Raw genomic sequence first — 14,804 nt, 5'->3', positions numbered from 1 at the left:
TTAAATATATATTAGACAAATCACTAATATTTATTTTGACCCTCTTGGGAATCGAGCCCGGGACCAACAGCATGGTAGCCTAACGCGCTAACCACTACACTATGCAGGCGGAAAATAAAACAGAGTAGAACAAATTAACAAAGTTTCTTTATTTATCGTTCATCAAAAGTAGTTAATGATTAATATGGGGATTTTGATAGGTTCAATTCGACTTTTCAACTTTTCCTCCTTCCCGTTTCTCTTCCAAGTATTTTGACAAATTTACAATGTGGAATTTTGTTATTGAAATAGTACAAGTACTTACTTTGTAATACTTGAAAGATTTGATGTAACTGCTCTGTTAAATTCCCAAATAAAATAATAATAAAATAATTAATAATCTTTAAACGGTAGTTGAATTCATCTGATTAAGAAAGGTATACTCTCTTGGTTATTTTTTAAGAAACCATCTCTACGGATTTAACTGGTACACTAAAAACCTATCCCAAGTTACAAAATACATGGATATTATATCTCTGTATTCGTCTCTTTCCATCCTACCATCTCGGTGCTGCTGAACGAGTAGGCAGACGATGTGTATCTCCGTCCATAGTTTACAGTCTTCCCTTCCCTATATCAGCCTTAACTTAATCTAGAAGCGAAGCGCTGAACTAAATCTGGACCATTTCATATTTACTGGGGGTGGAAAAACCCACCCCTTCACGGAACTATCTGAGAAGTCTATAAATTTTACGTAAATTTAAAAATAAAACATATTTACCGAGCGTGGAAGCCGTAACATACTTTTTTAATGGAAGATAACTTGACTTTTTTTTGACATCTCAATATAGATGAATAAGAATATCAGGCACAAGAACAGGTACAGAGCTTATCTTTATCTGTATTGAGATGTAAACAATGTGAAATGACTCCTAAGTAGACTAAGCATATGGACACACTCAAAATGTTGAGAATGAAAATAACGCTATTGTCATTAGTGTATTTTACAAGATGATGAAAAGAGGATAAGATGATGTCGGATGATGATGAAAAGAGGATAAGATGATGTCGGATGATGATGAAAAGAGGATAAGATGATGTCGGATGATGATGAAAAGAACAAACATCTAAAAATCTCGACAAATGAAAAATATTAATCCTCGGTTAAAAAAATGGATTAACTTTTCATATTATTTTTTGACATCTCATCAAAGATGAAGTAGAGTATGGAAGTCTGGGCATTTACGGGGCTGACGACCGTCATAGGCTGGTTAAAATTGATCACTTTTCAAACGTGTAACATTCACCAAGTCTACCCATTATTGACAACCACACTACTTAAATTCTTGGAAAATCAAAATGGATCAATTTACACGTGCGTAGTAAAGTGATCACTTAAACCAGCCTATGACGGTCGTCAGCCCCGTAAATGCCCAGACATTCATATTTTTCTTCATCTTTGATGAGATGTCAAAAAATTATATGAAAATAACTCATGTTATTGGAGATAATCCAGATTTTGTGAACAAGCATTTGGACACACTCAAAATGTTGTAGATTAACTTTTCAATTTGTGTCTTTTATTATTTTATATTATTTATCGGTGTTCATTTTATTAAAAATATTTATATTTTTTTCTTTACATAAATATCCATCTTTCATCATATTTATGTAAAGAAAAACAATAATAAATGTACTCGTATAATTAAACAACAATAATAGTTTATTATTAGATTAAAACCAATATTTTTAGCTTTTCCACTTTTTTATTTGACCAGCGACCGGGTTTCGTCGTTACCGACATCACCAGTCTGATGATGTCGGTAACGACGAAACCCGGTCGCTGGTCAAATAAAAAAGTGGAAAAGCTAAAAATATTGGTTTTAATCTAATAATAAATTAAAAATGCAATTCCATCACGAAGTGTCAGTGGATAATATAAATCTTTTAACAATAATAATAATTAACCTCATTTTTTCTTATTTTTATCGTTTTATACTGAATAAAGCTTTATTTCCATTTGTTTTGTAACTTGTAAACTAAGTAACTTAACAAACTGACTAACCATCATACCGTTTCTCTGCAGGGGAGGCATAGAGAATAGAACACTACAACTCTCTGTCTTTGCAAACATTGTTCCCCTCTTCCTCATTCATGCATCTCTTCATACATGCCCACCGATTATTCAGACTCCTGCCTGGTTATATCAAGTTTTTTTCAATCTTTCTCTGCTTATTTACAGCTACATTTGCCTTGTAAATTTATTTTATTGTTCTTTCTTCACTCTTTCGATCCACACGTCCAAACCACCTCAACACACCTTCCTTAATTTTATCGATGTGTGCATATCTCGGCTGTCCAAATTTAAAACACAGTAAGGGACATTTTTTGTAGTAGTTTTTTTTGCATTTATGGATTAAGTAGACTCTACTTACTCCAAAAATGCAAAAAAAACCTACTACAAAAAATATCCCTTACTGTGTTTTAAATTTGGACAGCCGATCTCAGTCTTACATTCTTTCCTTTTCATGTAAGGGTTCAAACAGCACACGGTAAAAAAAACATCCTTCCATTGTATATCAGAATATAATTTATTGATTTGGCATCAAATTTGTGGAATAACGTCATGATTTAAATATAAAAATAAAACACTTGCATACGACCACATTTTGAAAAAAAAATGTAAACATAACATTATTTAATTTACATAATTTTTAAAAATTTATTTTAATCACAATTTTAAATATATTTAAAAAAAATATTTTGCGAAGACCCACCAAGCCACCTTGTATGTCTTGTCGGTGAAGTTCTTTTTTAATACATTTTATATTATTTTTAACCATTTGAACCTAATATACACACAAAAAAGAGAAATAAATTAAGATCATAGAACGAAACTAGTCGTGTTTACATTAATTAACTCAAAAATGGTCTTTTCCAGATGTTTTATTATTAAATGAATATCAAAAAGGCTTAATCCATCGTACTGTACCGCGAAGGTTTCGTGTTAAGGGTAGCAGAACACGTACTCGTAAATACGGATACAGCCTTCGATATAACGTAAACGGATATGACTGGTGTATCTAGTAAGTACCTGGAGTAGTTATCGAAGTTATTAAATGATAACGAGCTCGCTTGTTAAGGGTTTATACGTTAAACGTTAAAACTAACATTTTTTAGAATATGCATAAGGAAAAACGTATGTTCATAGTAAAAATAATTATAAGGCTAATGTAATCGGATAAAAGGCAGAGGAAGACCGAGGAAATTCAATAACGTTTTTAGTCATTCTCTCGTTGTCTATTCGATCTACATATCCATACCACTTTGAATAAATGAATCTTTTCAATTATCAATAAGGTTTAACTTTTATTCTTTTCTGATATCTTCACGAGGCCGAAGCCGATTCTTCTTCAGCTTTGTTGAAACATCAAAAATGTAGAAGAAGACTCTCAAAACATCTCTAGATGGGTTTTGAATGGAGAGGGCATATAATTGTCTCCTGTAACACGGCAATGATACCAATTTTTTGTCATGCGCTCCTGGGTTGACTGTACTAATTAAAAGTTATACGCGAGCGCAGTTACTATTCTTGTGGTTAGCATTTACGTAATTAATTTTAATCTACCGTTTTATTATTATTATTTATGATATTAAAATATAACTTAAGTCAAGAAATCAAATATTAAGATTTATTAAGTCATAATTAAAGAGAAATTCAAAAGTAATAGTTCCAGTATTTTTTTCGTTTTCGTACACATACACACACACACACACACACACACACACACACACACACACACACACACACACACACACACACACACACACACACACACACACACACACACACACACACACACACACACACACACACACACACACACACACACACACACACACACACACACACACACACACACACACACACACACACACACACACACACACACACACACACACACACACACACACACACACACACACACACACACACACACACACGCGCGCGCGCGCGCGCGCACATATGGGTATACACTAGTAATAAAATACGTAAAATATAAATCAGAATGTGTGGCAAAACGATGTATGATAGATGTTCAAATGGTGATATAAGGATTTTTTTTTTAATTATACTCTAGTAATAAACCACTAATTGAGTTTTTTTTATACATGACTAGTTTCGAAAACTTACAGATGTTTTCATCTACAGGTGAAAATTAAAACTAACGAGCAAAAAATATTTCGGGGTATACTTTGTAGAGGTTGAAAGGGTTATAAATATCGAGGAGGGGGAGTTAAGAAACGGGATTTTTCGTAAAAGGATGATGTGTGGCATTTTTAGTCTGGCCGAAAATTCAGTTGCTATACAGATAAAAGTAAATTATTATTTTTTTAAATAAATATTCTTTAACAAATTGCAACGAATATACCTGAAGCTTGAAGTCACGGTCAGCTCAGGTATAGGACCATTGTCTGCAAGGACCCACGGGGTCGAGCCAGACGGATGGAAATTTCCATGCCAGGGGTCGACCTGGCAACTATCTTCCCCTTCCTCTAGGCATTTTTATGGCCCTCAGCCCGGAGGCGACCCTCGGGCCGATATTGCAAAAAGGTCGGCGTCCGAAGCCCCTTGCGGCTGGACGTATTGTTTCGCGAGCTCCCCGGTTTTAAACCGGGGAGGCTAAGTTTAAATAAAACGTCGGCGTCCGAAGCCCCTTGCGGCTGGACGTATTGTTTCGCGAGCTCCCCGGTTTTAAACCGGGGAGGCTAAGTTTAAATAAAACGTCGGCGTCCGAAGCCCCTTGCGGCTGGACGTATTGTTTCGCGAGCTCCCCGGTTTTAAACCGGGGAGGCTAAGTTTAAATAAAACGTCGGCGTCCGGAGCCCCTTGCGGCTGGACGTATTGCTTCGCGAGCTCCCCGGTTTTAAACCGGGGAGGTAAAGTTCAAATAAAACCAAATTGTTGTTGTTGTTCAAACTAAACTAAACTAAGTTGTCAAGTGTAAGTGAATGTTGTGAAGTGACGACGGGGCGGTGCATCATTGTGGCTGATTGCCGGCCTCTTGCGGACCGTCAGGAGGACGCTCCGCAGCGCATCACGTAGGTGACCTGGGGCGAGTCATCCGGTATTTCCTCTTCGATACGCGGATTACGCCCAGCGCCTCGACGTGATCGCCGCTCTCTCTCTCCCGCCGGCCGCCTCATCAGTACAAGGGATGTCACACCGCCCCCGTGTTGGGCCACTTTCGCGGCCTCGCGCACGGCCCCTTGCGCCCCCTTCCGCGGGCCTGTCTCCAGGAAACCTTGGCCGCGTCGTCCTGCCGACGCCGCCCCGCGAGTGTTAGTGTCGTCGATGTGACATTAAGTGGGTTAGATATAAGGTAATTTTAAAGCGTTAATTAAGTTAGTTATAATTATGTTTAGTGTAGGTTAAGTTATGTATAAAGGACAATTAGTTTTTAAGAGTGTCTAGTTTTAAGGTTATACTGGTGGGTTTTTTTTTATGTTGTGTTTCAATTAATAAATCGATGAAGATAGAAGTGTCATAGAGTTTCAATTAATCCTGGCCTACTTGACCCCTGCCTCCAGCGTCTCCTTTTTTTTCCGTTTTTCCTTTATAAAAATCTCACTGCTGCTGAGGCGGGTGTGTCAAGGAAACATAGATAACAATGGTGACGTATTTTGAAACAGTGTATTATTAATTAACGTTTTATCTGAATTTAATTTTTAATGTATTTACTAAATTGTCTAAATTTTTTCTTCATCTTTATTTGTAACAGAGTGTAAAATCAATGTGTCATTCCACAAAGTTAATGCCGAATCAATTAATAATATAATTGTGACATAAGGAAATATTGCAAGGTTGATATAAGCATTATCGAAAGAATTAAGAAAGCTGTGTTGAGATGGTTTGGGCACGTGCATTGCATGAGTAAAGAAAGAAGAGTAAAATAAATTTATGAGGATTTATGTGGTTTGTAATAGAAGCAGGTGAAGAAGACCGAGAAAAATTTCGCATCATCAAGTATTTTAAATACTTGGGGGTGGTTAGGTCATGAGTCGGAACAATTGGCGGTCATGTATGAGGAGATTCAAGACTGAGGAAGAGGAGAAGATTGCAAAGCCAGATTGGCATGGCTTTCTATTCTCTCTGCCTACCTTACAGCAAAACGGTGGTAAGTACGTTAGTTAGTTTGTTATTTTTTCATTATAATAAAAAAAACACTAACGCTTTAAATGGGAAAGAAAATAAAAGATTTTAATGGACTTTTTAATAAAAATAATTTTCAGTATATAAATATTTCATTATGATACATACTATTTGGATATTTTGATGACCTTTGGACTTTTGGATATATTTAAAAATATAATATAAAAATATTAATTTCAACTTACACTCATTCCGGCACGTAAATTCCCGGAAAAGTAGATTCACACTTTGACACGATTCAGATTCCTGAAAAAAAAATTAAATATATAATAACAGACAATTACATACAGTATAAGATACCTGCCTCTGTCTGCCTCCGTAGTGTAATGGTCAGCACGATCGGCTACCGTTCTGGAGGTCCCGGGTTCGATTCCCAAGGGGGGTAAAAATGAATAAAAGTGATTTTTTCACTGTTATATTTATTCAATATTACCATGGACTGGTACCTGAAGCGGAGGGCTGATCACCTTTCCTTCATAAGTAAAACGATCATGATAACACTGCGTTTATAAGACACAGTGCCCTATGCACCATTGGGGTGCGGATAAGGGTTTTAATAATAATAAATAAGATACCTAGTCAAAATACAGTAGAATGCGACCGAAATGCGATTTCTCAAATGAATGTGCGGCAAACCAACGTAAGATAGATGTTCGAATGGTGAAATAAGGAAGGAATGCAAGGCTGAGATAAGCACAATATGTAAAAGGTATTTTGAGATTGTTAGGACATGTGGAGCGAATGAGTAAGGAAAGAATGGTAAAACAAATGTGGTGAATGTAGTTAAAAATAGAGGCAATATGTATAAATATATATATATATATATATATATATATATATATATATATATATATATATATTTATATTTATATATGTATATATATATATATATATATATATATATATATATATATATATATATATATATATATATATATATATATATATATATATATATATATATATATATATTTATTTATATATTTGTATATTTGTATAAATTGTGGTAGAGTGGGGGTCGAACCTACAGCCTCTAGCTTAAGAATCCGCGACACTGTCCTCAGGGCCGGCAACACTGTACTCGAATTGTCGAAAACTGAAGAAAACTGTTACTTAAGAAAAGTACCAACCGACAAAAATTTAAATAAAACTTTGAATGTCTAATTTTCCAGCCCGAGGCAGTAATCACGCTGCGCATGCGCTCCATTCAAAACTTCAGAAGTTTCAAACAAAACCGTGTCAATTCAGCGGGTACCTACCCCTATCAGGACCGTCTGGCTTTCAGTTTCCCGCGCGGTCTCGTCGGGAAAGGACGTCTGCCGCCGTGTCCGTAAATGTGACAAAATAATAAACTGTGTCGCGATTACTAAAAGTACTTGTATGTTAACAATATAATTGATGTTTAAAAATTTTCTTTAATAATTAACAGAAATACGAAATAGCGCTTTTGTTTGGTACTATAGTTTTAAAAAAATACATGTTTAAAAAATAAGTACATATTAATATCGGAATTTTATTTTCTTTATTCATAATCTTAAGCCTTCATAATCTTTTTTCAACAAAAACATATTGGTAAGTTTTTAACTTAGACATTACATATTTTTAAATAAATTAATAATAATAATAATTAATAATAATAATAATAGTTATTATTATAATAAAAACTAATTAAATTCGTTACGGACACTGATTTTTTTTAACCTTAAACTATTTTAATGCACAAACTATCATTGGCTTATATATTCGACTTACAAACGTTAGTTTGATTACGGGTATGCAACTTCGACTGCCCTAGCCAAAGGCGTTATTTTTTTACTAAAAAAAACAGATTCCCTCCTCGTCAATTCCCTTTTCCAGTATAGCAGTAATTTACTGTAATGAGCTCCTTCACAAACGTCGACGTTACTCCATAAAAACACTTCGTACTTAAATTTTATATAAGCGATCAAAATAGTGTCACAATAGATTTTAATAAATACTGATATTTGCTTAGTAAAACTTAAATTAAAAATCGATAGATTTTGAAGTGACTGCCGAATCAAGCAATCATTTTTTTTCTAATCTGATACATATTTTTGTCCGCCTCCGTAGTGTAATGGTCAGCACGCTCGGCTACCGCTCTGGAGGTCCCGGGTTCGATTCCTGGTGAGGGGGTCAAATAAATATTTTGTGATGTTTTCACTGTAATATTTATTCAATATTACCCTGGACTGGTACCTGATGCGCAGGAGTGATCACCTTGCCTTCATGTGTTTATGATCAAGATAACACTGCGTTTATATAATGCAGTGCCCTATGCATCATTGGGGCGCGGATGAAGGTTCAATATTTTATATATATTTATATATATTTTTAGATCCCCCTGTATTAAAGTTGTAAAAAAACTAATTAAAAAAATCATATTCTGTGAATATCTCGGGAAACTTTTTACATGGCCGCTTTTGAAATGCCAGGAGTGATTTCGGTAGGCATATCGATGTGTATAAAATATAAAGATCGAATTTTATGTGAAGTCACTTTAAAAATCAGGTCACAGAAGACTTCAAACGGAAGTACTCTTCAGGTTTGACCTCAAGGGTGATAATACCGGAGGCGGGGAGAGATTGGGAGGATATTGAAAAATAAGTTTTTTATTTACAAAATACCATTATATAAAATACTAAATACCCCCTGACATATCGCTTACTCCTTTCAACAACGTCATATATCTAAAAACTTGATTTTTCAGGTCAAAAAGTTTAAAAATATAATGAAATGTATTTAAATCAATATTAAGCCACTTATTGAATTGTCTTTTTAGTTAAAACCTAAATGTTTTTTCTCCATTTGAAAAATATATAGTTTATTTTAAAAAAATAATTTAACATTACCGTTTCTTCAAAATACAAAAACAACACTTTCTGACATGTAGTGGGTAAATATTAAGTTAAAAATATGCCGCTTTTGCTGAGATAAAATACATTTTCTGGACATTCTGAAAACATGCACGGCTGAAAATTGACGAATTTTGACATATGACGTTGTTGTAAGGAGTGAGTTATATCGAATCAATATAAGAGTGAAAAATCACTTATATTTATTTTCTCCTACCATGGGAATCGAACCCGGGACTTCCAATACGGTAGCCGTGCGTGCTGATCATTAATTACACTACGGAAGCGTACAAAATAAATTTATACAAGTAATCTTTATCAACTGCCATAGAATAGACATAATAATGATATTAATATTAATAAAAATAATAATAAAAAAAAACCTTATCCGCACCCCAATGGTGCATAGGGCACTGCGTCATATAAACGCAGTGTTATCTTGATCGTTTACACATGAAGGAAAGGTGATCAGCCCTCCGCTTCAAGTACCAGTCCAGGGTAATATTGAATAAATATTACAGTGAAAAAATCACTCATATTTATTCTTACCCCCCTGGGAATCGAACCCGGGTCCTCCAGAACGGTAGCCGAGCGTGCTGACCATTACACTACGGAGGCGGACAAAATGATATTAGTTGACCTATTTATTGAATTTTATGTAAATTTATCGTCGGAGAAAATTTATTAATTTTGAAGTTCTATTATTCCCAGATAATTTCATCGCGTAGTTAAAATTCATAAGTTCATTTCATCTGCTAAATTTATCTTCTAAGCTCATACCAGCTTGAACGAAAATAGAGATAGAATAACAGTAATAATTATTTAAAGTGATTTATTTGCCTTGTATTCAAGAATTCCACGTAAGTACACCTGTGTAAGGTAAATTAAATTTATTCTTACAAATTTACATATTTCCTGTATAAATAACTAGATACGTTGCTGGAATGTTTGACACTAATATCTAAATGTAGTATTTGGCCAAAATGAGGTTTCTTTGTTAGGCGAATTCAGGATGAAAACATGTTCCTGTTTCTTGACTGAACTAATTAAATACACAAAAGTTTCCAATTAATAAAACAACAACATTTTGCCAATCTAAACAAAAAACCAAGTAATAATAAAATAATATAAATAAAGACATATTTTCTTTTCTTGAATGTTTTTCGCGGATACTTTGTGGCACATTTTATAAACTTTATAAAATAAAACAACTTTGTTTTAAGCATTTTTTATTGGTACACATTATCTAACCAGTTTCGACAAGAACCTTGTCATCATCAGGGTTTATATACTAAATTCTAAAACATTGAAATACTCATAGTTAATTACCATATACATTTCAAGACATCTTTATTAATTACTTTTTTAAGAAATATATTCAAAGACACATCGTGAATTATGGTATCTTTTCGTAAACCACGTGTTCAGAAACTAAGTTATACATTTAAACAACTATTAAGTTTAACTTTTATTCTCAACTTGCATGTTACAAGTTTAAAGTAATAAAAATGCTTTTTATAATATAAGACTCAAAATACTCGTGTTACTTTGAAATACAAATAAACGACATTTTAAGTTTTTTGAGTCATTCTCAAAATGTAACTTAAATGACGACATCTTGGTGTTTCTTTATCGCACAAAAAAATATGTAATATAATGTGATAAAGTGTTTTTTATACACGTTTAAAAAACACCATTCTACCCATGATTAAAACCATACAACTCAAATTTCGGAAGTATTATTTTATCTACAATTGACACCTTCTTCAATATACTACTTCGGAGGCACCATTTATGGTTGATTTAAGTAAAAAATATCAGAAACCTTTCTGAAACGTGTATAAAGTAATCACTTAAACCTGCCCATAAGAGGTTGTAAGCCTTGTAAAATACACACTGCCACAAATTATTGAGATAACAATAAAAAATTATCTTAAGTTGAAATAAACCCAGATTTGTGAATAAACATTTGGACAGAATAAAAATATTATAGCGGAACGCTTCGAATTCTATTTTGAGATTTCAATATAAAGCACTTTCAAGTGGAGATTCGTAAAAAAATTGGCACAATCAAAATATTATAGAAGCATGCTTCAAATTCCATGGGTGGCAATAAAAACCAATTCTAAAATTTTTGGAGATCTCTCTCTAACAGAGAATTGCTGACCATAGCAAAATACTTCAAAGTGGCATATCAATGTCACGTCTTATATGGTGAAAGGTACTATAACTGATTCTCAGGGGTAATGTAGAAGACGTGGCAATGACAGAGGGCAATTGTTTTGGCTTAGAAATGTACGCGAATGGACCGAAATCGGTGGAGTGAAGATAGGGTAACATTTTTGGATAACGAAAGACAGGGTAATCAAATCACCGTCCGGAGGCTAGAACAATGTAATTAAAGAATGTAAAACCGTGTATCTATTCAGGTCAAACAATATTTAAACTGCGTCCAAATCTTCGATCGCAAATGCTGGATTTGAACCCAGTGGTAGTCTATGATAGAGAAAAGACCAAGGTAACAGATGTGACTCGAATTGAGGAACAAAAGTGAAACTGGGCAGGTCATGTGGCACGTACATATGTCGCTCACTCCTTTCAACAACGCCATACATCAAAAAACTTGATTTTTCAGGAGAACGTTTTTAAAGTTTAAAAATATAATACAATAAATTAAAAATAAATATCAAACCACTTGTTGAAGTTTTTACTATGCAACAGATCTTTTTAGGTAAAACCTAAATGTTTTTTCTCCATTTGGAAAATATTTAGAATATTTAAAAAAATAATTAAACAATACCTTTTCTTCAAAATGCAAAAACTTTCTGCACTGTGGCGGGTAAATATTAAGTTATAAATATGCCTCTTTTGCTGGGATATAGTACATTTTCTGAGCATTCCGAAAACATACACAACTGAAAATTGTCATTTTTTTAAATATGACGTTCTTGAAAGGAGTGAGCGATATGTCTGAAAATAAATGGACAAAGCAGGTGCTTGACTGGAGGCCTAGAACAGGGCGCAAAAGCGTGGATAGGCCCCAGACAATATGGTCCGATGATATTTAGAAATTGGCAGAACTGCACTGGAAGAGAGTCGCGTCTAACAGACAACTGTGGAGGTCCAAGAGGGATGCCTTTGTTCATTACTGGACATAAGAAGAATGTTGGAATGGAGTCCAGAAAAGACGCAGCGAGAACCAAATCTCGTCTCAGAACTTCGGAAGTGAGGACATTGAGGTACATAACCGGAAATACATTAAGAGACTAGATAAGTAACACGTTTATTCGGAAAATACGTAGTACGGAAAATAAAGTAATATGGGGGAGACAGCAAATACGATTCTGTAATGATCATGTCAATAAAGATTGCTTCATGGCAAAAAAATACACTGTCCCGAATAGCTCTTCAAGAGAACCCAGAAGGAAGAAGACCTCCAAAGCAATGGCGTGACAGCTGGCAGTCCACGTCACAAGATACGTATAACAGAACAGACAGATCGTTGGATCTATAAGAAGGAAGGAGAAGGAGAAGAAGAAGAAGAAAAAGAGGTAGAAGTTGTTCATCAAGATAATTATCAGACTTAAGTTTTGTACCGACATTTCTTGATGGAACTACATTTTACAAATTAAAGTAACAAGTATATATTTTTTTTTTAAATTTATATTTGAAGCACTAACTTTGATTTAAAATCATGATTTAAAAACAAAGGTACATTTTAATTATATATTTTTTTACCTTTTTTTTACCAGTGACCGGGCTTTGTCGTTATCAAAATCTTGCTTAACTTCTGCATTTATGTTTAGTACCAGTAAAAATCTTAAGATATGAATTGTTCAGCGATAAATTAACGAGAAAAAAATAATGATTTGTTGATAGATAATGAAGAAAAATTCATTAATTTGAAAGGTTTTTAGTATGCGCGAACGTTTATCGTCATCCCAGCAATGGTGAATTGGTATCAACTGTTAAAACGACAGTTACAGTTTCCAGAGATAAATGTAAAAAAATGTCCAAGCGTTTCTTCTGCTTACTGCGTGAACATAATATTAATTTAAAGGCAGAACCATCAACCAATTTGATAAAATTACATTAAAAAAAATCTAATTAAGAAAGGTGTGTTGAGTTGCTTTGGGCATGTGAATGGCATGAGTGAAGAAAGGATAGTTAAATTTACGATAGCCATATAGTTGGTAATAGAAGCAAAGAGAAACCGAGGAAAACTTTACATGATTTCAATTACTTAAAAGTGATCAAGCCAGAAGTCGGAATAATCAGCGGGTATGTATGAGAAGATGCATGAATGTGGATGAGAGAAAGGCTGTTTGCAATGACAGATTGATATGACATTCTATTCTCTCTGCCTACTACCCTTCAGGAAAGCGGCGTACTTCTTGGTATGTTTATGAGTTAAAACTCATTAATTAGCAATTTAAAAAAATATAAAATAGATAACTCTAAATGAAAAAAAAAAACATATATTTTTAGTCGAAATAACGTGTAGGGCATTAGAGAAGTGTTATAGGGTATACTAGAGGTCCTAAGAGGCATAAAAGAGGGCTGAGAATTGAATATGGTATCATAAATAACTTCACTAACACATGTAATATAATATGCGGTATGTAAGGTACCATTTTCCATCTCCGTAGTGTAGTGGTATTTTTATTTAATATCACCCTGGACTGGTACAAGAAGCGCAGGGCTGATCACCTTGCCTCCACGCAATTAACAATCAAGATAACACTGCGTCGCTACGATGTAGTGCCCCATGCAACATACTATGCGGATAAGGGTTAAAAAAATATACTATAGGTTCAAAAAATAAATGAAAATGGTTATTGAATCGGATTTAGCAACAAAACACAAGTCAAAACGTCCCTCTCTTTGTCTGCGGCTTTTCGTCACATCGGCCGGGCGATTTGGCGCCCTAAATTCCCGAGGGAACGCCATCGGAAACGTCTGCGGCCAGCTTTATCGAGATTAACAGGAAATAAAACAGAGTCCAAATTAAAATGGCCGCGTCAAAGTCACGCAGGGAATAATTGTTATTGCGTTCTGGAGAGGGTTAGAAACATGGCCGTCTGATCCGGATACTGAGGGTAAAGTCAATTCTGTCATTACTATTTTAGGACAGGCCTAGAGCAAACAGTCATCTCTTGGTTTATCGCAGAATAGAACATAACCACACTGATTTGTTGTGATATATAAAGCAAACCGTCAAATGTATTGAAGACGATTGTGTTCGTGACGAAAATGTTGAGTCGATTGATGATTTAAATTCAAGTGATACAAAAGCATATGAATATATTTTGATGTCTCAACATAGATTAATACGATAAGAAGGTCTGGGTATTTACAGGGCTGTCATAGGCTGGTTAAGTGATCACTCAACACACGTATAACATTCACCATTCTACCTTTGATTGACAACCAAACTACTCGATTTTTTTGGAACTCGTAGATATATGGATCAATCTCATATTATATATAAAACAAATAAACGTAAAAATCTGATCTTCGGGATCCTTAAAAAAGGGTTGTAGTAAAATGTATATTTGAAAAAACAAAACGCAAATTGGAAATAATTTAAAATGAAAAATAAGGCAATTTTTTAATTTTATATAATAAGATAGAAATACGTTTAAAACTCAGTTAAAGTAGGATACTATTATAAAAATACCGATCTGTAACTTTTTTAGTGTTGTAGTAACATAAACATTTGCAAAAAGAAAAAGCAA

General features: G+C 34.1%; 1 protein-coding gene across 3 annotated transcripts in view; it reads right to left on the bottom strand.

Annotated features, from left to right (window-relative positions):
• Positions 1-14,804, bottom strand: part of fdl (beta acetylhexosaminidase fused lobes) — a 161,392-nt gene that overhangs the window by 23,577 nt on the left and 123,011 nt on the right. For all 3 annotated transcript variants that reach the window (XM_088261521.1, XM_088261519.1, XM_088261520.1), the window contains exon 3: positions 6,379-6,439. The gene's annotated coding sequence lies outside the window, so the exon portion shown is untranslated. The remainder of the gene's footprint in view (positions 1-6,378; positions 6,440-14,804) is intronic.

This window comes from Brachycentrus maculatus, unplaced genomic scaffold (genome assembly GCF_059751285.1).
Source record: "Brachycentrus maculatus isolate JH-2025_06_01 unplaced genomic scaffold, ASM5975128v1 h1tg000157l, whole genome shotgun sequence".
NCBI lineage: Eukaryota > Metazoa > Arthropoda > Insecta > Trichoptera > Brachycentridae > Brachycentrus > Brachycentrus maculatus.
Note: the sequence above shows the minus strand (reverse complement) of the source record. Positions and strands in the feature narration are given on the sequence as shown.